This window comes from Ovis canadensis, chromosome 4, assembly GCF_042477335.2.
Source record: "Ovis canadensis isolate MfBH-ARS-UI-01 breed Bighorn chromosome 4, ARS-UI_OviCan_v2, whole genome shotgun sequence".
NCBI lineage: Eukaryota > Metazoa > Chordata > Mammalia > Artiodactyla > Bovidae > Ovis > Ovis canadensis.
Window position 1 is genome coordinate 33,429,845 of NC_091248.1, and position 23,803 is coordinate 33,453,647.

Consider the following 23,803-nt stretch of genomic DNA (forward strand, 5'->3'; position numbering starts at 1 on the left):
TTAGGATAGACTGGTTGGATCTCCTTGCTGTCCAAGGGACTCTCAAGAGTCTTCTCCAACACCACAGTTCAAAAGCATCAATTCTTCAGCGCTCAGCTTTCTTTATAGTCCAACTCTCACATCCATACATGACTACTGGAAACACCATAGCCTTGACTAGATGGACCTTTGTTGGCAAAGTAATGTCTCTGCTTTTCAATATGCTGTCTAGGTTGGTCATAACTTTTCTTCCAAGGAGTAAGCATCTTTTAATTTCATGGCTGCATTCACCATCTGCATCTTCTTACTTCTCACTTATTCATGTATTATTTCCAACTCTTCTACCAATAAGACATAATTCAGCAAATGCAATTTTTTATTATTTTAAATATATCTTAATATGCTTAATATGTAAATATAATTCTGATATATTTTATTGCAACACTATATTATATATTTATATATAATATTCATGAAATGTGTTATTAATTTGTTAAATGATTTCCTAAAACAGTATGTTTTAGGGAAAATCTTGGTAAGGATCCATAATTAAGAATTAAAATGAAACTATACAGAAAAGGCAATGGCACCCCACTCCATTACTCTTGCCTGGAAAATCCCCTGGGTAGAGGAGCCTGGTGAGCTGCAGTCCATGGGGTCGCGAAGAGTCAGACACGATTGAGAGACTCCACTTTCACTTTTCACTTTCATGCACTGGAGAAGGAAATGGCACCCCACTGCAGTGTTCTTGCCTGGAGAATCCCAGGGACGGGGGAGCCTGGTTGGCTGCCGTCTATGGGGTCGCACAGAGTCGGACAAGACTGAAGTGACTTAGCAGAAAATATGTTTTATAATATCAGTATTCTTTTGCTTTTTATGTTCCTACTGAGATTAATTTCTCCATACCCCATTTATTCATTCTAACTACAAAAAAGTCTGGAATCAGCACTATTACTTCATCATTCTGTTATTTCCTTAAAGTTTCTCATAAAGGTCCACAACTCATTTTCATATATAATTCTGTTTTTACAAATACTTAATTTTTTAATAGTATAGTTACTTTTTAAACAGACAAACCAAGCACCAAGAGACCTATGCTCTAAAGCTGGCTCCACCTGTAACTCATTTTGAGGCATTGATCAAATCACTTAACCTCTTTAGAATCATTTTAAAATAAAGACGTTAAACATTCTCTCAAGCTTGAAGACTACAGTCAGCAAATTTTATATTCACAAAATTCTAATCACCCTTAGAGATACTGTTTAATGGAAACACTACATAATAACTGGTAAAATTATTGAGAAACTCTTTTTGTAATGCCATGCTTCTCCACACTCTAGAGAATGCTGTATCTTCTCTGAAAAATTCTGGAAAGAAACAATTAATTTGAACATGCAGAAGCAGATATGAACCAAGAAGTATCATCACAGAAATAAATAGATAGGTACCATCTTTTGTAAAGAGCTTAAGACTGACCACCTATCAATTTCCTGTAATTGCACTTTACCAAAAACAAAACACCAATAATATTATTTTAAAAACTTAGTAGCCTTCCAAAATGTATAAAACTAAGATTAAAAAAAACTCCATAATGGCATGGATAAACTCACTGATGGTTACCAGTTATTGTTTACTCTGTAACACTTTGCTGAACATTTGACCTCTATGACCATATTTAGTTCTTTAACTTCCCCTTATGAAGGTCACTTGATTTCCTTTTTACTAAAGCTTGAAGTTAAAACTATTTCCCAAAGCTGTTAAATGTTGGGAGTTGAGACTCAACACTATGTCTGTCAGATTCCAAGGCTCATGTTCTTATCATTTCTGCTATATTGTGTCACTTCACTTCATAACAATGCATATTATTTGCAAATAGCATCCCCAAATTACAGAAAAGACTACCTGGTACATTTCTTTTGGCTTTTTAGAAACAGGCAAACCTATATTACTGATTGATATATATTGCAAACTGCACCACAATACCAACAGAATATACAGACTCTATATTTAATTTTTGAATATCTAAAACATTCAGAAAATAATGAAAAGACACCCATGAACCTACCACCTAAATTTATGAAACAAATGAAAATACCATATTCACTTCTGATTTTTCTTAAAGAAATAAGAATGAGTCACAGTTGCGGAAAAGTAATTTAGACAAAGGTCAAGTGTCTGCAGGTAAGTGTCAGTATTGAGTCAGTCGCTTAAATGATCACATTCAGAATGTATCAGAAATGTGAAAAGCCTCTTCTTTGTTGTTTGTTTCCCTTAACTGGGCTAAAAATCAATGTTGTGGTTTGTTTTCCAGAAGTAAATTTTCATTTGATACCTATTTATTTCTAAAAATGGAATCACAAGTTCTACCTTTAGAAAGTCAGAATATCTGGTGCTTAGCTGGAAATATCTTTTCCTAGGATGTCTAGACTAATAAATATAGCATATTATCTTATTGCCACAGGATAAGTTGCTTACTGAGAAGGTAAATTCTTTTTCTACTTACTTATGACAATATAAGTTGATGTTTAATTTGTTTGACGGATTCCTCATATCTTTCTCATGAAATTAGAATGGAGTTGAGGGCAGAAATTATGAGAACCAGATTAATTAAATATCACCCAAAGTTTATAATATAAAATAAATTTGGGGAAAAGAGTCCAGCTTTGTTATAGGAGGCTTTACATCATGTCATACTATGAAGATATTGACTGTATTGTTCATAAACCACTTTGTCATTCTTTTGTATATGAACTACTCCACAGCTTTTTATAGAAGATGGTTAATATTTGATTTCACATGTTTCTTGGTGACTTATTTACCATAATTAAAAACTTATTAAAATGTGCAAATTATCTAATACTGTAAAGCTTATTGTTAGTGTTCATTACTACTTCTGGTCATAATAATATTCTCAATAAATATTAATATTAATTTACACAAAGTGTAGATACAGTTAAAACCCCTCTCACTCTCAATCCTTTCTCCCTGGAAGTAATAACTGCACTAATATTTGTGTTATAATTTTCATGCATATTATTATACTTTTACCACAAATGCACATGAGACATTGTAAAATATTTTGTGTTGTTTTATGTATATTCATAAATATAATCACACTATATGTTTCAGTGTGCAACTTGCTTTTCTCATTCAACATTATCCTTTTGAGAATTATCCATGTTGATACCTATAATAACATGTTTACTTTCCACTAGACTTCTACATTCTTGCCTTCAGTGATTTCTTGATGTCCTGATTTTATCTATTCAATATACTTTGTATAGTAAATTGCAAATCACTAATATGCTACTTAATCTCTGGGGACAGTAATGTTTAGTTTGAAAAAACACCCCTCTTTAGAAGCAACAAAATAGTTTTGCTCACCCAGTTTGCAAAAAGTTACTTTCTGGGTGTACCTTACTTGCTTGTAGAAATGAAATCTCCCTTTTAGTAACTATAAGCCATTAACAACAGCTGACGCAATTTGAATTATAAAGTAAAAATGTTCTTCCCTGTGAGCTAAAGTCCAGATGTTGAAAGTGAAAGTGAAGTCTCTCAGTCGGGTCCAACTCTTTGCAACCCCATGGACCATAGCCTACCAGGCTCCTCTGTCCATGGGATTTTCCAGGCAATAGTACTGGAGTGGATTGCCATTTCCTTCTCCAGGGGATCTTCCCAACCCAGGGATCGAACCCAGGTCTCCCACGTTGTAGACAGATGCTTTACCGTGTCAATTTGTGATAGTTGCATGTGAATTGGAAAGTAAGTCATGAGGGTTAGCCGCAGAGTTCTCAAATAAAGAAGCAGAGGTACCAGAGGGGGAATATGAGAGAAAATATAAAATTAAGAGAAAAATGCATTTAAAGGAATTGATCAGGTTACCCACTCTGACTGGGGTTCAGTATTGAAATTGGGTTCATTTTGCCCTGAGTCACTTTCCCTTATCTACCACTGAGGCATCATTTTAGTTTGCTTAGTACTTCCTGTCCTTTATCACTACAATCAACTGACCAAACACTTCCAGCAATCTCTTCAGTTCTCTCTCTCCTCCTTGAACTTCATAAAACTTCTTGCACCACAAATATGAAGCACAGTCAGCTTCTGTCATTTGTGTTTCCTATTTGCACAGAAGTGCAGTTCAAACTAAAGTTGGCTTTGCTTTGTAATGGGGTTCCTTTAATAGCTTTTTTTTTTACATAAAACAAATTCCATTCTACCTATAATTTTCAGATTGCATCTTGCTTGAAGATAAGGTGGTTGATGTGAACAAAAGAATTCCGTTTAAGTAAAGCGGTCTCATTCCTGGAGCTATATTGTCACTGACCAAAGATAAACAGCCAATGAACAGGAAAATTGAAATTAAGGAAATCATTCATTGGGGTGCCAATTTTATTGTATAAGATTGTAAGATTAAAAAATTATTGTTTATTAGCCTACTGAAGTGCCTTGGTTTTTCTGAAAACTGCTATTCCTTGAAATTACTGACATTAGCGTAAAGTAGACACATTTGCCCAATCAATAGCTCTCATTTTCATATCGTTTTAATGGTCTACAATAAGTTTTCAAATCACAATATTGTTTTATCCTTAGAACCATCAGAGGACATAAGTTGAAAACATAGTCTTAATAATTTATAGGGGAGTAAATTGTTTTTTAGGAAATCAACCCTGAATATTCATCAGAAGGGCTGATGCTGAAACTGCAGCTCCAATACTCTGGCCATCTGATAGCCAAAGAAGAGCCGACTCTGGAGAAGACCCTGATGCTGGGGAGGATTGACGGCAGGAGGAGAGGGGACGACAGGGGCTGAGATGGCTGGGTGGTTAAATGACGCGATGGACGTGGATTTGAGCAAACACCAGGAGATAGTGAAGGACAGGGAAGGCTGGGGTGCTGCAGTCCATGAGGTCGCAAAGAGCTAGACATGACTTAGCAACTGAATAACAAATTCTTTTTAATCATATCCAGATGACTGGCAGGTCCCAGAGCAAGTAGGAGAACAAGCAGTGAAACTCAAGGGCTGCTGACACCTGGTAAACAACACAAAGGATCTTTTTAAAGATTTCATATCATTTGTTTTGCCATCTGTTTTGGTTTGCTAGGGCTGTCAATATTTCACTTTAGGTTCTTCCAATTACTACCATAAAAAACTAAAAAGACACAGTAGTGACTCCCATTCCAGAGACACTCAATAAATATTGCTTAAATAAGTGAGTGAATAAATGAATTCATATAAGTGAGCAGATGTTTTAATTGCTTTAAAAAAAGCATTAAACACTATGCCTCTTTTTGAAGTTTCTAATAATTATTATTTGGCAAGTTCCTTAGTAAGAAAAATGTTTCCATTTATAAGGTGATGGGCATGTTACATTTTTTTCCTCCTTGCTAGACTCCAGCAATTCAAAAACATTTGATTTTCAGGTAAGCTTGTCCTTTAGAATCAGCTACAAGCAAACCATTTTCTAACCAATTCATTCACATTTCCAAAGGCAATATTATCTCTCCTGGGCAAGCAATAAAGCCAGCAGACAGTGCAACAGCAGCAGGAGACGCTCTTCAGAGATAATATGTGGTGTCTGATCAAGTGGTATCGCCAAACAAAGACAGATGGAAATTGATTAATTTTAGTACTATTCAATACATTATGGCAGTGTGGTCACTGTGGACTCTCCACAAACATTGCTCCTTTCTAAATTATCAATTATTCACATTAATTCAGTTTTAAGAGATAAATAGGAGGCTTTTGTTTTTCATTTTTTAAATTGCCTTATTCTTTAAATGCTAAACATTTAACACGTAAGGATTAAGGAAAAATGTCTCAATTTTAGGTACTTGGACATTTGCTAGTTGTTTTTGATACATCATGCTAATTCACACTATAAATCTTCCAAATGGATATTATTTTGCTGCTAAACATATAGGGGAATTAAGACTAAAAGACATTCTAAATCTGAACATCCAGTTATTTGGACCAAGGTTATCTCCATCCAAAGTCTATGGTGTTCTAAAAACGTGGGCTGGATCCACTTTTTCTGGCATATTATTGGTCAGCCTGTGGACCACATGAGCACTCAGTGTTTTCTCACTTTCAGGATCATGAGTTCTCTCTCGGTCCTATGCTATGGAAATAAGGAAGTTCTCATTGTGGTTAGCTTTCTCCACTAAAGAGGCCTGAGCCTCTGAGATCCGGGCAAAAGCTTCATGAGTTACTCCTGAAAGAACACAAGCACCCATATACACATTTTCAACACCTGAAATCTATTCTTCCACAGGCAAGACTGAGATTAGCTGTTTAGTAACAAGTTCCATATATCCTCCCATTTCTTTCATCTCTACTCCTCTTTGCCACTAAAAGCTGCAGCTGATATTTACTTTAACTGGATTTTATGCATTGTTAAGGAAAGCAGGAAGTCAGGTTGATTTGCCTGGATTTTCATGTCTGACACTTTGGAGTCACACAACTCCTTTTGAGAACACAGAGGGCTATTAATCTTCTACCCTCTCCTTTAAACATACATTCACAAATATTCAGGCAACTTCAAATATAATTTCAAAGAGAGAGCTAAAGTGATCCCATTTTGCCTCAGATGGACTTTCTTTTCACACTTCTTAGAATCACTACGGATCTTAGATGTCAAGAAATAAGAAAAAATTAAATTTGGAGGGACATCACACACAATTGGAGAACTGTCCAGACAACTTGGGACTTTAGAACTCAATAAATAAATTCATTTGTGGAGATATTTTGCTGACAGATCATTAGAAAATGCTGAGTTTCCTTAGGGAAAGTCAAGTTCTTTTACAGTGAAATTATAATTCTTAGTACTTAATAGTCATGTGAAAAATAATGTCAAAATACTATTCCGATTGAAATTTTCACTTTCAACTGCTTTATATGGTGCTGTATAGAAAACCTAAGTTCCTAGGTTTTAGATAAATATAATAAGCAAACGTGTTTATATATTAAATAACACTGTCAAAACGTCAAAGTTCAGTACTTCTGAAAATGAAAGCACGCATTAGGCTTTAGAAGTGTAGCTGCTAAGTCGCTTCAGTCGTGTTCGACTCTGTGCGACCCCATAGACGGCAGCCCACCAGGCTCCCCTGTCTCTGGGATTCTCCAGGCAAGAACACTGGAGTGGGTTGCCATTTCCTTCTCCAATGCATGAAAGTGAAAAGTGAAAGGGAAGTCGCTCAGTCGTGTCCTACCCTTAGCATGGACTGCAGCCTACCAGGCTCCTCCATCCATGGGATTTTCCAGGAAAGAGTACTGGAGTGGGGTGCCACTGCCTTCTCCGTTAGAAGTGTAGAGACATCCACAAATAACATAGTCAAGAACGTGGTTTCTTTACTTGTATAATGAATTGTAAAATAAAGTAAAACATATAATTCTCAGAAGAGACAAACCATTATGCCTACATTTCAGTGTAAAATTTAGTTCAAGATCATTTATTCTTAAATAAACAGACAGCTCTCTAGTCAAAGTAAATACTTCTGGTAAGGCATTATGTTTCTTGAAAATATCACAGAAGAACTAATATACTAGAGAGATACACTTGGGGATTTAAGCTTTATGACTGTGTGCGTGCTCAGTCACACGCACAGGCTCCTCTATCCATGGGATTCTCCAGGCAAGAATACTGACATGGGTTGCCATTCCCTTCTCCAGGGGATCTTCCTGACCGAAGGACTGAACCCAAGTCTCCTGCATTGTAGGCGGATTCTTTACCATCTGTGCCACCGGGGAAACCCCTTTAACCTTCATAAAACATTTTAAATGATTGCGCATGCAGATCCTTACTCATGAGAAGTTTTTAACTGCTTTTTGCAGTGCAACCCTCTCTAAAAAGAGTCACTAGAGATAAATGTTTATAAGTGGGATTACACTCAACATGAATTACACATGAAAGAAAGACTACCATGGGTAAATTTCATTAGAAAAGAACCAAAAGATAAGGCAGAGGAGTGGGTCACTTGGAAAGAAATGTCATCACATACAGATCTGTTATTTTTGGAATCGATTTCCCCAGACTTTGGAAAGCCTTGTGCTGTGTGTCAGCATTCATTTGTTTAGGTTCATTTTGACTAGCTCTTCCATAAAAATGCGGTCCTTTCATTTCATTGGAACAAACAACCTTCTCTTTAAAAAGTGGTTTATTAGCCCATGGTGGCAAGGCAGTCTACTGCTTTAGCTCCGAATGTTTTTTTCAGACAAGGTACATGCCCTCAGGAAAGCAGATAGTGATAGGGAAAGTCACTCAGTCGTGTCCGACTCTTTGCGACCCCATGGACTATACAGTCCATGGAATTCTCCAGGCCAGAATACTGGAGCGGGTAGCCTTTCCCTTCTGCAGGGGATATTCTGAACCCAGGTCTCCTGCATTGCAGGCAGGTTCTTTACCAGCTGAGCCACAAGGGAAGCCCCAGGAAAGCAGAAATGGACTAGAATTGTAAGAATATCTATGTCCAAATCAAATGTTATGTTACTCTCTCTGAAAGGAGAGAAAGAGACACAAAGAAGAACTCTCAAAATGGCCTCTCTGAAAGAAGATTCAGCATCTGTAGTTTGGAGTGTATCTCCAGACTTGGGGGTCTAGTGGCCCTAAAGCACAGAAGTTTTAAAGTGGCACAGAAGTTGTCAACCCATCCACCAATTGGCAATATAGGCTGGAATATCACACAACCCACTCTTCTTGGTCCTATTCAAGGCTCACTGAGCATCCTGCTGATAATAATTTGCCCTTTTGAGAAAACTGGCCACAGGCAGAAAGTGTATTGATCTGCAAACATTTTTGGATCCTCTCAACATGTTCAGTTCTCAATGTAAATTAATAGATTGGCTTTCTGGTTTTTGTTCATCAATCTCTATTAGTATGTTCTGTGTAAGTCAGCTCCCTGAGGCAAATTTGTTCCTGATCCATTGACATATTATATTTTTAAGCTTGTGTGATATTTTTAAGCCAGGGAACTTGACCTGTGTGCTTTTTCCATTCAAGAAGGCAATTGCCCTAGTTGTTTTATATCCAATCTGGATATTTCTTCAGTCTCTTGTCTTTATAGCTTTGACTAAGGGTATATCTTTACATATGCTTCTGGGTGCACAGCTTCATAAGCAATGTGATGAAGCCAGTGTTAGTGTTCAGGCTACAGATGTTGCTGCTGTCAGGATGGACAGCTGGGATACAGTGGGAATGCTCTTGCCAGTTGCCATCAGCTACATTCTGCTGCCTTCATTTATCCTGGAATGTGATGTTATTGATACTATTTTCTATGATATGAAAAACATTGGGAAGCACTTACTTAAACTACTCCACTACTCAATCATTTAATCAATTCACATTGTTTTCATCATCAAATAATAAACAAATCATGACCTTCAAGTCTTGTCATAAGTTTTTCCTTTTCCACTTATCTTGTTATGTTTGTTATATTTGCACACTCAGTTATGTCCAACTCTTTGCAATCCTGTGATTTTTCAGGCAAGAATACTGGAGTGGGTTTACATTTCCTTCTCCAGGGGATCTTCCAACCCAGGGATCAAACCTGAGTCTCATGTTTCCTGCATTGGCAGCTGGGTTCTTTACCACTAGCGCCACCTGGGAAGCTCTTCTTGTTCTCTTGTCAAAACTTAACCACACCTCTTCATCCTTGTCAGTTAAGTCCATCTATCATCTAGTAGGTTCCTTTTCTCCCTAACTCTCATCCTGATGGCAACCATAAATAGCCACTCCACGGGGACCACTAACTTTGAGAAGCTCTCCTTAATGAACCTAAACCAGAGGCAAATTGGCGCCATAAGTAGCCAGTCTGATTGTCTGCTGTACAGCAACATTTGTCCTCCAACCCTTCCATAGTAGCTTATCTGAGCACATCCTACCTATCCAAAAACCCATATCTTTCATGCTCCCTTGCAGTTACATGTGGCACTTCAAAGTTTAAGCTGAGGCCATACTTTACTTCCTGAAAATTAAGCACACCCTGGGGATATCACTGTCTCACAACTTTACAAAAATTCAGATATTTTACAAATTCAAGTTTTTTCTTCAAAATATAAACTATACTTTTCCTAAGTAAACTGGTAAATGTGCTTAGTCACTCAGTTGTGTCCGACTCTTTGCAACCCCATGGACTGCAGTCCACCAGGCTCTTCTTGGCTTCTCTGGTGGCTCAGACGGTACTTGTCCATACCTCATTACAGTCTTAAAGTTGTTCCTTGTAATTTTACTGCATGAACCCTTTACTTACACTGCATGCAAGCACGCATGCTAAGTCACTTCAGTTGTATCCAACTCTTCATATTCCTATGGACTATAGCCCTCCAGGCTCCTCTAATCCATGTGATTTTCCAGGCAAGAATACTGGCATGGGGTGTCATGCCCTCCTCCAGGGGATCTTCCTGACCCAGGGATCAAACCCACATCTCTTATCTTCTGTATGGGTAGGTGGGTTCTTTACCACTAGCACCACATGGGAAGCCTTTTACCTACATTATCTCATTTCAAAGTACAAAAATTGTTGTCTAGTGAATAGTGGCAAGAATTATGAAGTGTCTGAGATTTTACTCTACATTCAGGTTAATGAATTAGCCTGATGCAGTGTCAAAGATGCTGGTAGAAAACATGAGATTCCTGGGTCAGAAACAAAGGACTTCATTAGTCTCGGCATAGCAAGCAGCACGAGCTTCATGTTCACATTAGTTCTTCGATCCCCAAGGTCTCAAGGACAATACGGAGGGGCCCAAGTCTACGCTGTGTACACCTTTGGTTTCTGTCACTGAATTTAGGAAACCTCTAATCTTTTACAATGAGCTAGCAGCAAACCCACACTTAGCCCCAGAAGAAGACATTAACTTTGTTTTACAGGAAAGGAGGCAAATCCTCCCTTTGCTAGAGAAGGAGACAGTCTCTCTCACAGGCTGTCTGTTAAACATCCTTGAAAAGAATCGGAAAGTAAGAAGGTTTCAGTGATTCTGCTCTCAACAGTTACAGATGCCTGGAGAATTGTCACCTAAAAAAAAAAAAAAAAGACAATGGTCAGACTTTAGCATAGGCTCTGTGAAGAAAAGACTGAAAACATTAGATTGAAGTAACTTCTATTCCCTTCCTCCTCTTCACCTATCCCCTGCCCAGGACCAAAGAAAAGAGCAAGGGTAGTATTAATGAAATTTAAGAGAAAACAAACTGTTTGCACAAAGTGGATAGAAACATCAGGTAATTATCGAGTGAACTTGGGTTAAGAAGTCAGTTACGTGTGCTCTGGAAGATGGACTCCAGTCCATTGTGCAGCGGTCCTGCCCTCCCTTCATGCCTTGGTCTCCGCAGTGCAGAGGACGAGGATCTGAAAGCGGTGCTGGCAACAGGCGGGTCTGTCCAGACGCTTGAATGGAGCTGGCTGGTGAAAGATGTGGGTAGGTAACCAACTTGGGCACCCAGAGAAACAAATTATTTCAAAAGAGGACTTTGATTTCTTGCCTTTCTGTGACTCTTTTTTTTTCCTTTTTATGCTCTTCTCTTTTCTCCTCCTCTAGCTTATCCGCAAGCTGACAGCACTCACTACACAAGCAGTATGATTTTAAATGGTATGAATCTGAACTTAATTAATACAACAACATGTCAGAAAGGTAGATTCTAGCACTGTCTTTCTTTTATAGAAGAGGAAAATGAGGCATTAAAAAAATTTAGTATCTTCTCCAAAATCACACAGCTAAGTACACTGCATAGTCAGCATTTAAATGTAGAAAGTCTGATGCCAAAGCCCATGCTCACGACTACAGGAGATCACTTCTCAGTTTTAGAGCCCCATTGCCAACAAAGGTCCATCTAGTCAAGGCTATGGTTTTTCCAGTGGTCATGTATGGATGTGAGAGTTGGACTGTGAAGAAAGCTGAGCGCCAAAGAACTGATGCTTTTGAACTGTGATGTTGGAGAAGACTCTTGAGAGTCCCTTGGACTGCAAGGAGATCCAACCAGTCCATTCTGAAGGAGATCAGCCCTGGGTGTTCATTGGAAGGATGATGCTGAAGCTGAAACTCTAATACTTTGGCGATCTCACGCAAAAAGTTGACTCATTGGAAAAGACCCTGATGCTGGGAGGGATCAGGGGCAGGAGGAGAAGGGGCCGACGGAGGATGAGATGGCTGGATGGCATCACCAACTCAATGGACACGAGTTTGGGTAAACTCCAGGAGTTGGTGATGGACAGGAGGCCTGGTGTGCTGCAGTTCATGGGGTCACAAAGAGTCAGACACGACTGAGCGACTGAACTGAACTGTGTTATTCTCATAGCCTTCTCCATGCCCAAAGAATAATATGCAAAGACAGAGATACCCATGTAGGAATTTATGAAACTTGGGATGCTTGTTTCCCAAAATTGGGGTTATTATGCCATCTTATTTATGTTTTCTTTCTCTTCTTATTTAAAAATCTTCCAAGGTTAACTGACAAGATCCAATCTATACTTCCTAATGAAATATGATATTCACTGCAAGGATGTACCATAATCTATATAATCATTACTCTATTCGTGTGCATCCACCTTGTTTCCAGTTTGTTTCTCTTACAAATATCCCAGCAGAAACTGCTTTTACATAAATCTTTACAGACCCATGTTTTTATTTCTTTGGGCACAATTCCCAGGAGTAGGTCTGCTAATTAAAGGATATGTGTATCCTATGCAGGAGACACAAGAAATGTGGGTTAAATCCTTGGCTCGGAAAGATCCACTGGAGAAGGCAATGGCAACCCACTCCAGTATTCTTGCCTGGAGAATCCCATGGACAGAGGAGCCTGGCAGGCTACAGTCCACAGGGTCACAATTGTCGAACATAACTAAAACGACTTTGCACACACGTAGACAATGCCAGATCAAGTTCTGAGTCTCATTTCACCAATAAGACACGAGAGTACACTGTGTCCACATCTCCATCAAGGTATATGTAACTGCTTCTTTTAAATGCAACACTCTGATGGTTTAAAGTGATTTCTCACTATTTAATTTGCATTTACCACATGGTGAACTTCAAATCCTTAACAAATGTAACTGACCATTTGGATCTGTTCTTCTGTACCTTCAAATCTTTTTTGTTCACTGTTAATAGGGGATTTTTAAAACTAAGCTTAAATTGTTACACTGCACATTTTTAATAGGGTTAGTTTTTTAATAGGAGTTTTAAAATAGGATTCTTTCAATAAAGAGCCCTACTGATTATGAAGACTTATTATAGATATTAGTCATCATTTCTTCATTTGCATTTTAATTTTTCCCAAAATCTTTCATTTCTATTGAAATTATTTATGGCAACTTTTATATAAAAGATTTTAATTTATAAATATTTGAATACATTTGTATTATCTTTCATAGATTCTGAATATCATATGACTAATAAGACCTCTCCAGTCTCTAACTTTTACATGAGCTAATCTACATTGTCTTCTACGATTTTTAGTGTTTAAAGTTTTAATCTATCTGAAGTCTATCTGTATATAAGATGCGAGGTAGGCTTCTAAGCTTATTTTCTTCTAAATGGATAGCCAAGTTGCTAGAATCTTTTAAGTAAATCGTGATTTTCCTATAAAATTAAATTTTTGTCACATGCTAAATTCTCCTGCTTGGTGGGATAAATTTTGGACACTATTCCACTTCTTTGGTCTGTCTGTACTTTTTGTGCCAAATAACACTGCAATCAACAGTTATTTAAAGACTAAATGAGAGGATAAAGGAAATAAGCTGCAATTTTTACAAACCAGTGAAAATAAAGAAAAAGAGAAAACAGAGTAGCATATATAATAAAGCAAAATCAGATGGAAGTCTGTTGTCAGACTAAATGTGAGCGTTTCTCTCTTTCAAGCTTTGCTGCTATTGTCTCCAGTGTGGCTAACACAAGTCAGCAAATCACTTGGAGAGTAACATTAAGTATTTAACTATTTTATATCATTAACAGTTGATAATTTTTTTTACAAAAACATGGTTTATCAGGGCTACTTTGATGTATTTTTTTTAATCAACATTATGGTAAAGCAAATCTTTTTTTAGACTGAAGATACTGAACTGATGTCATTATTTCTACTAAATGCCCACAAAGATTTCGTAGTTGACATTATGTTAGCTAAAGAGTGGGACCTCACTGGAACTCAGACGGTAAAGACTGCCTGAAATATAGGAGACCTGGGTTTGATCCCTGGGTGAGGAATATCCCTTGGAGAAGGGAATGCCAACCCACTCCAGTATTCTTGCCTGCAAAATCCGTGGACAGAGGAGCCTGGCAGGCTACAGTCCATGGGGTCACAAAGAGTCAGACACTTCTAAGCAACTAACACTACTACTACGACTATCTAAAAAATATTGGCAGGTGACTGTCAACTAAGTGACAGCAGATAAGATTTTTTTATAACATTATTTAGTCTGAAGAATATTGGTGGGTAAAAATCAAATAAGTGACAGCTGTTCAGGGTACCATTTTGTTACCGTCCCAGCAGCTTTAACAAAGGGATGTTTTCAACTAATCAGAAAAATGATTCAGCCATGAAACATGTTTCCTTTCTTGCTGTTTTGTTCCCTGTTGGATAACTTACATTCTACATATGGCAATTATTTCAAATGTGTGAAATACTGTGGTATATGAAGTATTTTTTCCATCCTTGTGGATTTGGGGTGGTTTTGTCACTACCATCACCATTGCTATTATTTTAGTGGTACTATCTTGGAACAATATTTGTTCAAAGTAAAGTTACATAAGCAACAAAGAAAATAATTCTTATAGAAATCAGGTATATTAGCTCACCTATCTTCACCCTATAACACCTTGGTAATGTCAGCTTTATTTAAGTAAAACTTTTCAGAAAGTTCATTTTCTCAAGTATGTGTACCATTTGTTTGGTAAAACAGTTCATTAACAATATGAGAAAAGTAGAACAATAGGCATTTCTGTCATTCCTCAGCATCTAGTCCTGATTCCAGTTGGAGATTAAATTGCCTGATGCCCTCACTTTAATAATTGCTGAGGCTGGTTTTTATGAGGCTATCATGAAGAACACTTCAAACTTTCAAGGGAATGTCATTTAAAAGACAGAAAATTAGATGTTGATATGCCTAAGTAACTGCTAATAATTAATTAAAATGAGTTTAATTAGTGAGTTCTTTAATATCCCACCCCTTTCCTAAAAATGTTAATAGTCAGTCAATAGGCATGATTTTGAGCATTGTAGTTTTAATACACATACAAATAATGATCCTAGTCTATGTTTAGTTTAAAAAGAATAATCAAAAGCATCTACTTCATGCAGAGGAGATGCTATACTTCTATCACCCTAATGGTGTGAAAATGTAATGATGTTTTCCTACAAAGGAAAATCTCTTTCCTTTGATGTTTGAGTTTGGCTTCCGTTACCTAAGTAGGCTGAGAAGAAAACACATTACCCACACTATCAAAGATACCATGACTGAGCTGCTGACAAGCATATACTTAATTGCAGGATTTAAAATGATGGGTCTGCTTTTGATTTTCATGGTGACAACTCTTTGCTAAAATAATAAAAGCAGTACTACCTAAAATTAGCAGATGCAATATCCTATTACTTCATAGAGGTATCCATAGAAAATAGAAGTAAAAACCCTAAAGAAGTTCAGTCTAAAGTATGAATCACTGTATGCTGTCATTTTTGTAAGTTTACCTTACTCTGAAACATTCAACTTGACACAAATATCTTAAACCTGTTTACACAAGGATAAAACTCCCACTTTTCCTAGAAAGATAAAATATAATCTAAATGATTACAGACTGAATGTATAAGATATTTTAATAGATGTTATACTTTTTCAATCCAGTTCAACTGGGATATTCCAAATTAAAAGGCTTTCTGTAAAAATCATGTATGTCAAACATGGAGAGAGAAGGATAAATGATGTATCATGGTGTGAAAGCAAGAGTAACCCATCTTGAAAGATCTCTGTGAGAATTAAGAATTATTTGCAATACTAAAGAATTATTTTCAGATTACTTTGCAAATAACACATTGCAAAGTACCTACTTCCAAAAAGTATTGTATTGTTTATCAACTTCATAGATAAGAACAAAATATAAAAAATAAAGATCTTGAGGTTTATAATATTTTACGGAAACAGGTTAGGGTGGGAGAAATAAAAGAAGAGGGATAGAGTAAGGAGAGAGAACGAGGGAGAGATGAAGAGCTGTGTGGTGCAGAGGATAAGAAGGCTGGGTTGAGGCGGTGGGAAACCTGCCTCAGTGGAAGCTGTTTGAGCTCCTCTGAATGTTTTCATCCCAGGGATGTCTTAGTGTTTGCGACAGTGATGCCTATCAGACCTTTCAGACAGAGATCAAAATAGAACTCTTTGTCAAAGAAATTGAATAAGCCATTATAGGAGCCCAGGGGGACTGATACAGTCAGTGTGCCAGTGCATATTAGAATTCTGGGCATCCTACACGAATTCTGACTATGGGAGCCCACATTGTGTGAATTCTGGTTAGGTGGTGGGCAGGAACAGAGAACATTCATCAACTCCTGTACTTACATTATACATTGGACCCTCAGAAGATGGAGATATTGATCTGATTCTGGAGTTTGAGTGGTCCTGCTGAGAACACAGCAGATAAGCATAGCCAAAATTTCCAGACTGCCCTTTTCTTGTAGAGACATAAATCTCTCAGGATCATTTAAATTCCATGAGGCTCATCAAAATAAAGCCAATCCATTTAGTGGAGTAGCTATTCTCCAGCTGGACATGCTAGTTACACCATGGCCCAAATCTCTTCCTATTAGTACTGAATAAGATATTAAATAAGGAGATCAAACCAGTCAATCCTAAAGGAAATCAATCCTGAATATTCATTGGAAGGACTGATGATGAAGCTAAAGTTGCAATACTTTGGCCATATGATGTAAAGAGTTGACTCATTGGAAAAGACTCTGATGCTGGGAAAGATTGAGGGCAGGAGGAGAAGGGAGAGACAGAGAATAACATGGATGGATGGCATCACTGACGCAATTCACATCACTTTGAGCAAACTCAGGGAGAGAGTGAAGGACAGGGAAGCCTGGAATGCTGCAATTCATGGTGTCACACAGAGTCAGTCACGACTTGATGGCTGAACAACAACAAGATACTGAATATGTTGTTAATATATATGGTTGTAAGAACAAAGTTCTGGTATGCACCAGAGAGGTATCCTTTAAGCAACATACAGAATTAAATGACCCATCATCTTCCACACTGATATCATCCTAGACCCCTAAAGAAACCAATAGTTCACATTGGCTAGCCCTATGGATTTACTGGAAATGTCCATTCTTTCTTCATGGATATCAGTGATGGCTAGTTAACCAGCAATTTTTTCCCAAGTAAGAAACATTAAGCAAAGCATCTAAAAATATGGCATAATGGATATTTGGACTTCTGTCAGAGCAGTTGGAGAATTTTACCAGGTGTTTTCTTCATCACCTAGTCTACTTTCAGAGTCAACTGTGTACTAACACAATTTGTCCCCCAAAATCAGGGTATTACTCTTCTGCTTCAAAACACATACTAGTCAAGTTTTCCTCCATTATCTTCTCTTATTTCTAGTGAAAAAAAAATCTTTGTTCATGAGGTTGATCCAAATGCAAGAAGTACAAAAGACTCCAAGTGAGAAATCTCAAATAAGAGAAAATTGAGAGACTCCCTTATGAGTAAAAGGACTATATACTCCCTTTCTGTATACTAAGAGAAGATTTATACATATGGAGAAGAATTTACAGTTAAATTAGTGATAAGTACAGAAGCAAAGATAATGCTCAAAATCCTTTAAGCTAAGCTTCCACAGTATGTGAACCAAGAACTTCTAGATGTACAAGCTGAATTTAGGAAAGGCAGAGGAACCAGAGATCAAATTGCCAACATCCATTGGATCATAGAAAAAGAAAGAGAATTCCAGAAAAACATCTAGATTTGCTTCATTGACTATGCTAAAGCCTTCAACTGTGAGATCACAATAAACTATGGAAAATTCTTAAAGAGTCTTAGAGAGATCTGAATACCAGACCACCTTACCTGCCTCCTGAGAAATCTGTATGCAGGTCAAGAAGCAACAGTTAGGTCCTTCCAGGAGGACTTCACAAGACTATGGACGACAGAAGGGAAGCACACAGGGACTGTCCCCTCTGCTGCGACACCCTCCCATTCTCCTTAGGGACTCGGGGACCTCCCGAGCATTGCTTGGGGTCAGATTGGGAACTGTGGCTTTGGACACATGTTTGCTTACACCAACCAGTGATAAGACCGTCTTGGATTTCACAAGGATCAGACTTGTGCAGAGAAGGGTCCATCGTGGAAGCCTTAATTGATTGGATCTGGCTGGCTGCCGAGAAAGCAAGAGAAGCATGAGAGATATTACCATTGAAAGACTTAGCAGAGATCAAGCCCTGAGATTTTGCAGTGGGAGCACTGACTCCAAGACCCTAGACTATCAGAGAACTAACCCTACGGGGTATCAAATAGTGAGAACTAGCACAAAGGAAACCACTGTAATAAAAGACCCAGCATCCCCCAACCACCAATAGCACCCTGTGCAGAACGCCTCATCTAAACAACAAACAAAACCAAAATACAAACCCAGTCATCAGCATACAGGATTACCACTTCACTCAGCCTTGCCCATCAGAGGAAAAACAAACAAACAAACAAACAAAAACTTAGCACAAATCTCACCCTATATGAAGCTTACACAAACCACTGGACCAAACTTAGAGGGAAGAAGCCAAAAGGAAGAAAGAATTCAAGCTTGAAGCTTGGGACAGGAGACCTCAAACACAATAAATTTAAAGAATAATAATAATAATGAAAAGGCAGAGAAATATTACACAAATGAAGGAACAAACCAGAAACACAGAAGTCCAAATAAATGAAATTGAAATAAGCAAACTACCTGAAAAAGAATTCAGAATAATGATTGTAAAGATGATCAAAAACCTGGAAAGCAAAATGGAGAAAATGCAAGAATCAACTAACAAAGACCTAGAAGCATTAAAGAATTAACATGCAGAGACACACAACACAATTACTGAAGTTAAAAATACTCTAGAAGGAATCAACACCAGAATATCTGAACCAGAAGAACCAATCAGTGAGCTGGAAGATAAAATGATGGAAATAACTTCTGAAGAGCAGAATAAAGTAAAAAGAATGAAAAGAACTGAAGATAGTCTCAGAGACCTCTGGGACAACATCAAATGCACCAACTTTCAAGTAACAGGGGTCCCAGAAGAAGAAGAGAAGAAGAAAGGGTATGAGAAAAATTTTGAAGAAATTATAGTTGAAAATTTTCCCAGTATGAGAAAGGAAACAGAAAGTCAAGTCCAAAAGTCACAGAATCCCATACAGGATAAACCCAAGGAGAAACATGCCAAGACACATACTAATTAAACTAACAAAGACTAAATACAAAGAGAATATTAAAAGCAGCAAGCGAGAAGCAACAAGTAACATGCAAGGGAAACCCCATATGATTAACAGCTGATCTTTCAGCAGAAACTCTGCAGGCCAGATGGAATGGCAGGATATATTTAAAGTACTGAAAGGGAAAAATCTACAACCAAGATTACTGTACCCAGCAAGGATCTCATTCAAAACTGATGGAGACAGCAAAAGAGACACAGATGTATAGAATGGACTTTTGGACTCTGAGGGAGAGGGAGAGGGTGGGATGATTTGGGAAAATGCCACTAAAACATGTATACTATCACGTAAGAAACGAATCACCAGTCTATGTTCGATACAGGATACAGGATGCTTGGGGCTGGTGCACGGGGATGATCCAGAGAGATGATATGGGGTGGGAGATGGGAGGGGGGTTCAGGATTGGGAACTCATGTACACCCGTGGCAGATTCATGTCAATGTATGGCAAAACCAATACAGTATTGTAAAGTAAAATAAAGTAAAAAATAAAATTAAAAAAAAATGTTTAAGAGTAAAGAAAAAAATAAAATCACAAAAAAATTAAATAAATTCAAACACATAGTAAAAGATCTATAATTTAAAAAAACTGATGGAGAAATCAAAAGCTTTTCAGACAAGTAAAAGTTAAGAGAATTCAGTACCACTTTATATGCATGAGACAGGGTGCTCAGGGCTGATGCACTGGGATGACCGAGAGGGATAGGATGAAAGGGAGGTGGGAGGGGGTTCAGGATGGGGAACACATGTACACCCATGGCTGATTCATCTCAATGCATGGCAAAAACCACCACAATATTGTAAAGTAATTAGCCTCCAATTAAAATAAATAAATTTTTAAAAAAGAAAACATAAGATTGTGTAAAAAAAAGAAAAGTAAGAGTTTACTATGTGGCCCACCATAGATAAGTAGATAAAAAAAGCTAGAAATGACATGATTTTTTAATGCAAGCCCAGAGAATTCATCAGAACAAAACTAACATACAACTATGCCAGAGAAGTGCATGTACATGAGGCCAGGAAGATCCCTTGGAGAAGGAAATGGCAACCCACTCCAGTATTCTTGCCTGGAAAATTTTATGGACAGAGGAAACTGTCAGGTCCATGGTGCTGCAAAGAGTCAGACAACTGAGCACTATCCACACACAGGATGAGGTCAGTTGTGGTTAGTGAAAGTGAGCTAAATCTACATCTTCTAAGTTATTTGTTATCTGGCAAAATAATAGCAAACATTAAAATATTTTACAAGTTGAATGTATTTCCATATAGAGATCAGAAAATGGTAAGGGAGAACAGTGAGAGAGCGTTGTCATTCATAGCAAGCTCAACCTTACTTTAAGTTATTTTTTACATATATTCCTTATAAAATCATTTTTACATTTCAAAAAGCAACTTATTTAGGTCCATTTCATCCCCCATCCACTCAAACTCAGAATTCATACATCTCCTCTTCCAATAGTCCTTAGAAACTCAAAATATCCGATGGTTTATTTAGCCTTGATTCTGTCCCTATGTCTTCAGAGTAAATCAAAACGAAACTTGAAAGACAGTTTTCTAGCATTATATTGAACTGATTCACGATCTGATCTTCATAATATTTTCCAAGACTTCACAACTAGAAATACATTTACATGTGCCAAAACATTTAGCATGTTTGATTTTCACGCTTTTCCTTCTGTCATAAGATTAATTGAAAAATATGAATGCTAAAATCTCAAAACTTTTATTTCCCATTATTTTTGACACGTTATATTTTTATTCATATCCCCAACTTCCCACCTCTTCAGTGTAGTATGGGAACAGCAGAAGTTATGGAGAGCTGTGGAGTAAGCCAGAATTGAAATATTAACTCACTTGCTAATTCCAATCACATTAATTGCCTTACACTCAGTATTTAATGCCTGTTGTTGCGTGTATGCCTTGTCCTTTTGCTATCATTCACTCAATCACTCATTTAGTTATTGAAGCCCAGGAACTGTGATAATCACTAGAGAATTTCCATGTATTAACTCCTCAAATAGATTTTTGTTCCTATTAGCTGAAGATCATGTGCTAAATTTGCTCAGAACTCCTTCATATAGCGCACAGCCTATAATAAATACATAATACCTCCTTAAAAAATAAACTTTCTCTTCTGTCATTTGGATTTGGACAACACTGAACAGCAAACTCGGGGAGGTAGTGATAGACAGAGAAGCCTGGCATGCTGCAGTCCATGGGGTCTCAAAGAGTTGGATACAACTTAGCGACTGAACAACAATAGCTTGTTATATAATTTAAAAATGAAGATATAATATTTATCATTCAGTCACTAAGTCATGTCCAACTCTCTATAACCCCATGAACTGCAGCACACCAGGCTTCCCTGTCCTTCACCATCTCCTGGCGTTTGCCCAAACTCATGCCCATGGAGTCAGTGATGCTATCCAAACATTTTATCCTCTGTCTCACCCTTCTCCAACAGACTGCTTCATGTGACTTTATTTTCTTAAGTAAGCAGTTCAACCAGTCATTTTCAGAGTTAGTGACCATTTCAAATATCCCATGTGGATCAAACCCATTGGCTATACATAAGCAACAACTCTAGCATTTTAGAAAGCTATGAAAAGTCACAAGTAAAATATTCTTCCTGTCACCATTTATTAAATTATGCCAGGGTTGATAGATAGCCACAGTTACCATTTAAAATATTAACTAACCTTCAAACTATCCTTAAAGGACCATTTATACACACCACTCAAACAAGATACAAAGTTAAACAAACATAAGTAACAAAGCTGAGCTACATATTCAAACAGAATTTGAAATATGATATAAAATATTAATTCAATGTGGCAAAGAAAGTAAATTTGAGAGACTACATAATAGGAGCTTCTATAGGCATGGAGTATCTTGAAAGAGGACAATTCAGAAATGAAAATGTTCTCATGGCTGTTGGATGTTCCCAACACTTTCTTTTCCTTATATTTGGATGTACAAAATACACAGCTTATCAGAAAATACTATGTTGACGTCAAATCATTAAGCTCTCTCTATATTTTTTTCCAAATATGTGTGACTCAACAAATTTTGGTCATCAAACAGTGGAAACAGTGTCAGACTTTATTTTTGGGGGCTCCACAATCACTACAGATGGTGATTGCAGCCATGAAATTAATAGATGCTTACTCCTTGGAAGAAAAGTTATGACCAACGTAGATAGCATATTCAAAAGCAGAGACATTACTTTGCCAACAAACGTCCGTCTAGTCAAGGCTATGGTTTTTCCAGTGGTCATGTATGGATGTGAGAGTTGGACTGTGAAGAAAGCTGAGTGCTGAAGAATTGATGCTTTGACAACAACTGCGGTGTTGGAGAAGACTCTTGAGAGTCCCTTGGACTGCAAGGAGATCCAACCAGTCCATTCTGAAGGAGATCAGCCCTGGGTGTTCTTTGGAAGGAATGATGCTGAAGCTGAAAATCCAGTACTTTGGCCAACTCATGTGATGCTGGGAGGGATTGGGGGCAGGAGGAGAAGGGGCCGACAGAGGATGAGATGGTTGGATGGCATCACCGACTCAATGGACATGAGTTTGGGTGAACTCCGGGAGTTGGTGATGGACAGGGAGGCCTGGCGTGCTGCGATTCATGGGGTCGCAAAGAGTCGGACACGACTGAGAGACTGAATTGAACTGAACTGAAGATCCAAAACAACTAAACCAAGAAGGATCTCAGTGACTTCTTAAATGCCATGGTGCAGGAGAACCCTGAAAGAGCTAAGTTGAGGCAAGGGTTAGGTCTCACACCTGAATAAGGACAAAGACCTACTTAAAGCTTTAGAGAAGTCAATAACCTGGCTATCAAAACTTTATAAATTAATTTCCATTTACTTTATCTGGGTGGTTGTCTTTTATCTTCACTGCCAATGAAACCTGACATTTCATTCCTAGGAAAAAAACTTATGAGGCATAATGTGGTCACAATTGCTTCATAAGCAATTATTATGAACAATATTCTGAGCCAGGCAGGGTACGAAAGGCAAATATCTATAAAACACAGATCTCCTAACAGTGCACAATATACAGGAGACTATAAGACAAATTTCTGGAAGGCTAACAAGAAGCATAATAGAAAATCATAGAAATCCTCAGAAAGTCTGTCCAGGAGCTTTGACCAATGATGAAACTTGGAATTCATAAACTGAATTTTCCTGAGACTTATATCTTAGTTAATTTATATACTCAAAATACTTTTTTCTTATAACACAGCTGTCTTTTGATTAGATAAATTAGAAAACTTGAAAAAGGAATGTGACAAACTAAAATTAGAAGAAAAAAGACTATCTTATTTTTACCTCTTATTTTTCCTTACATATTATAAAATATATGTAACTTTGATGT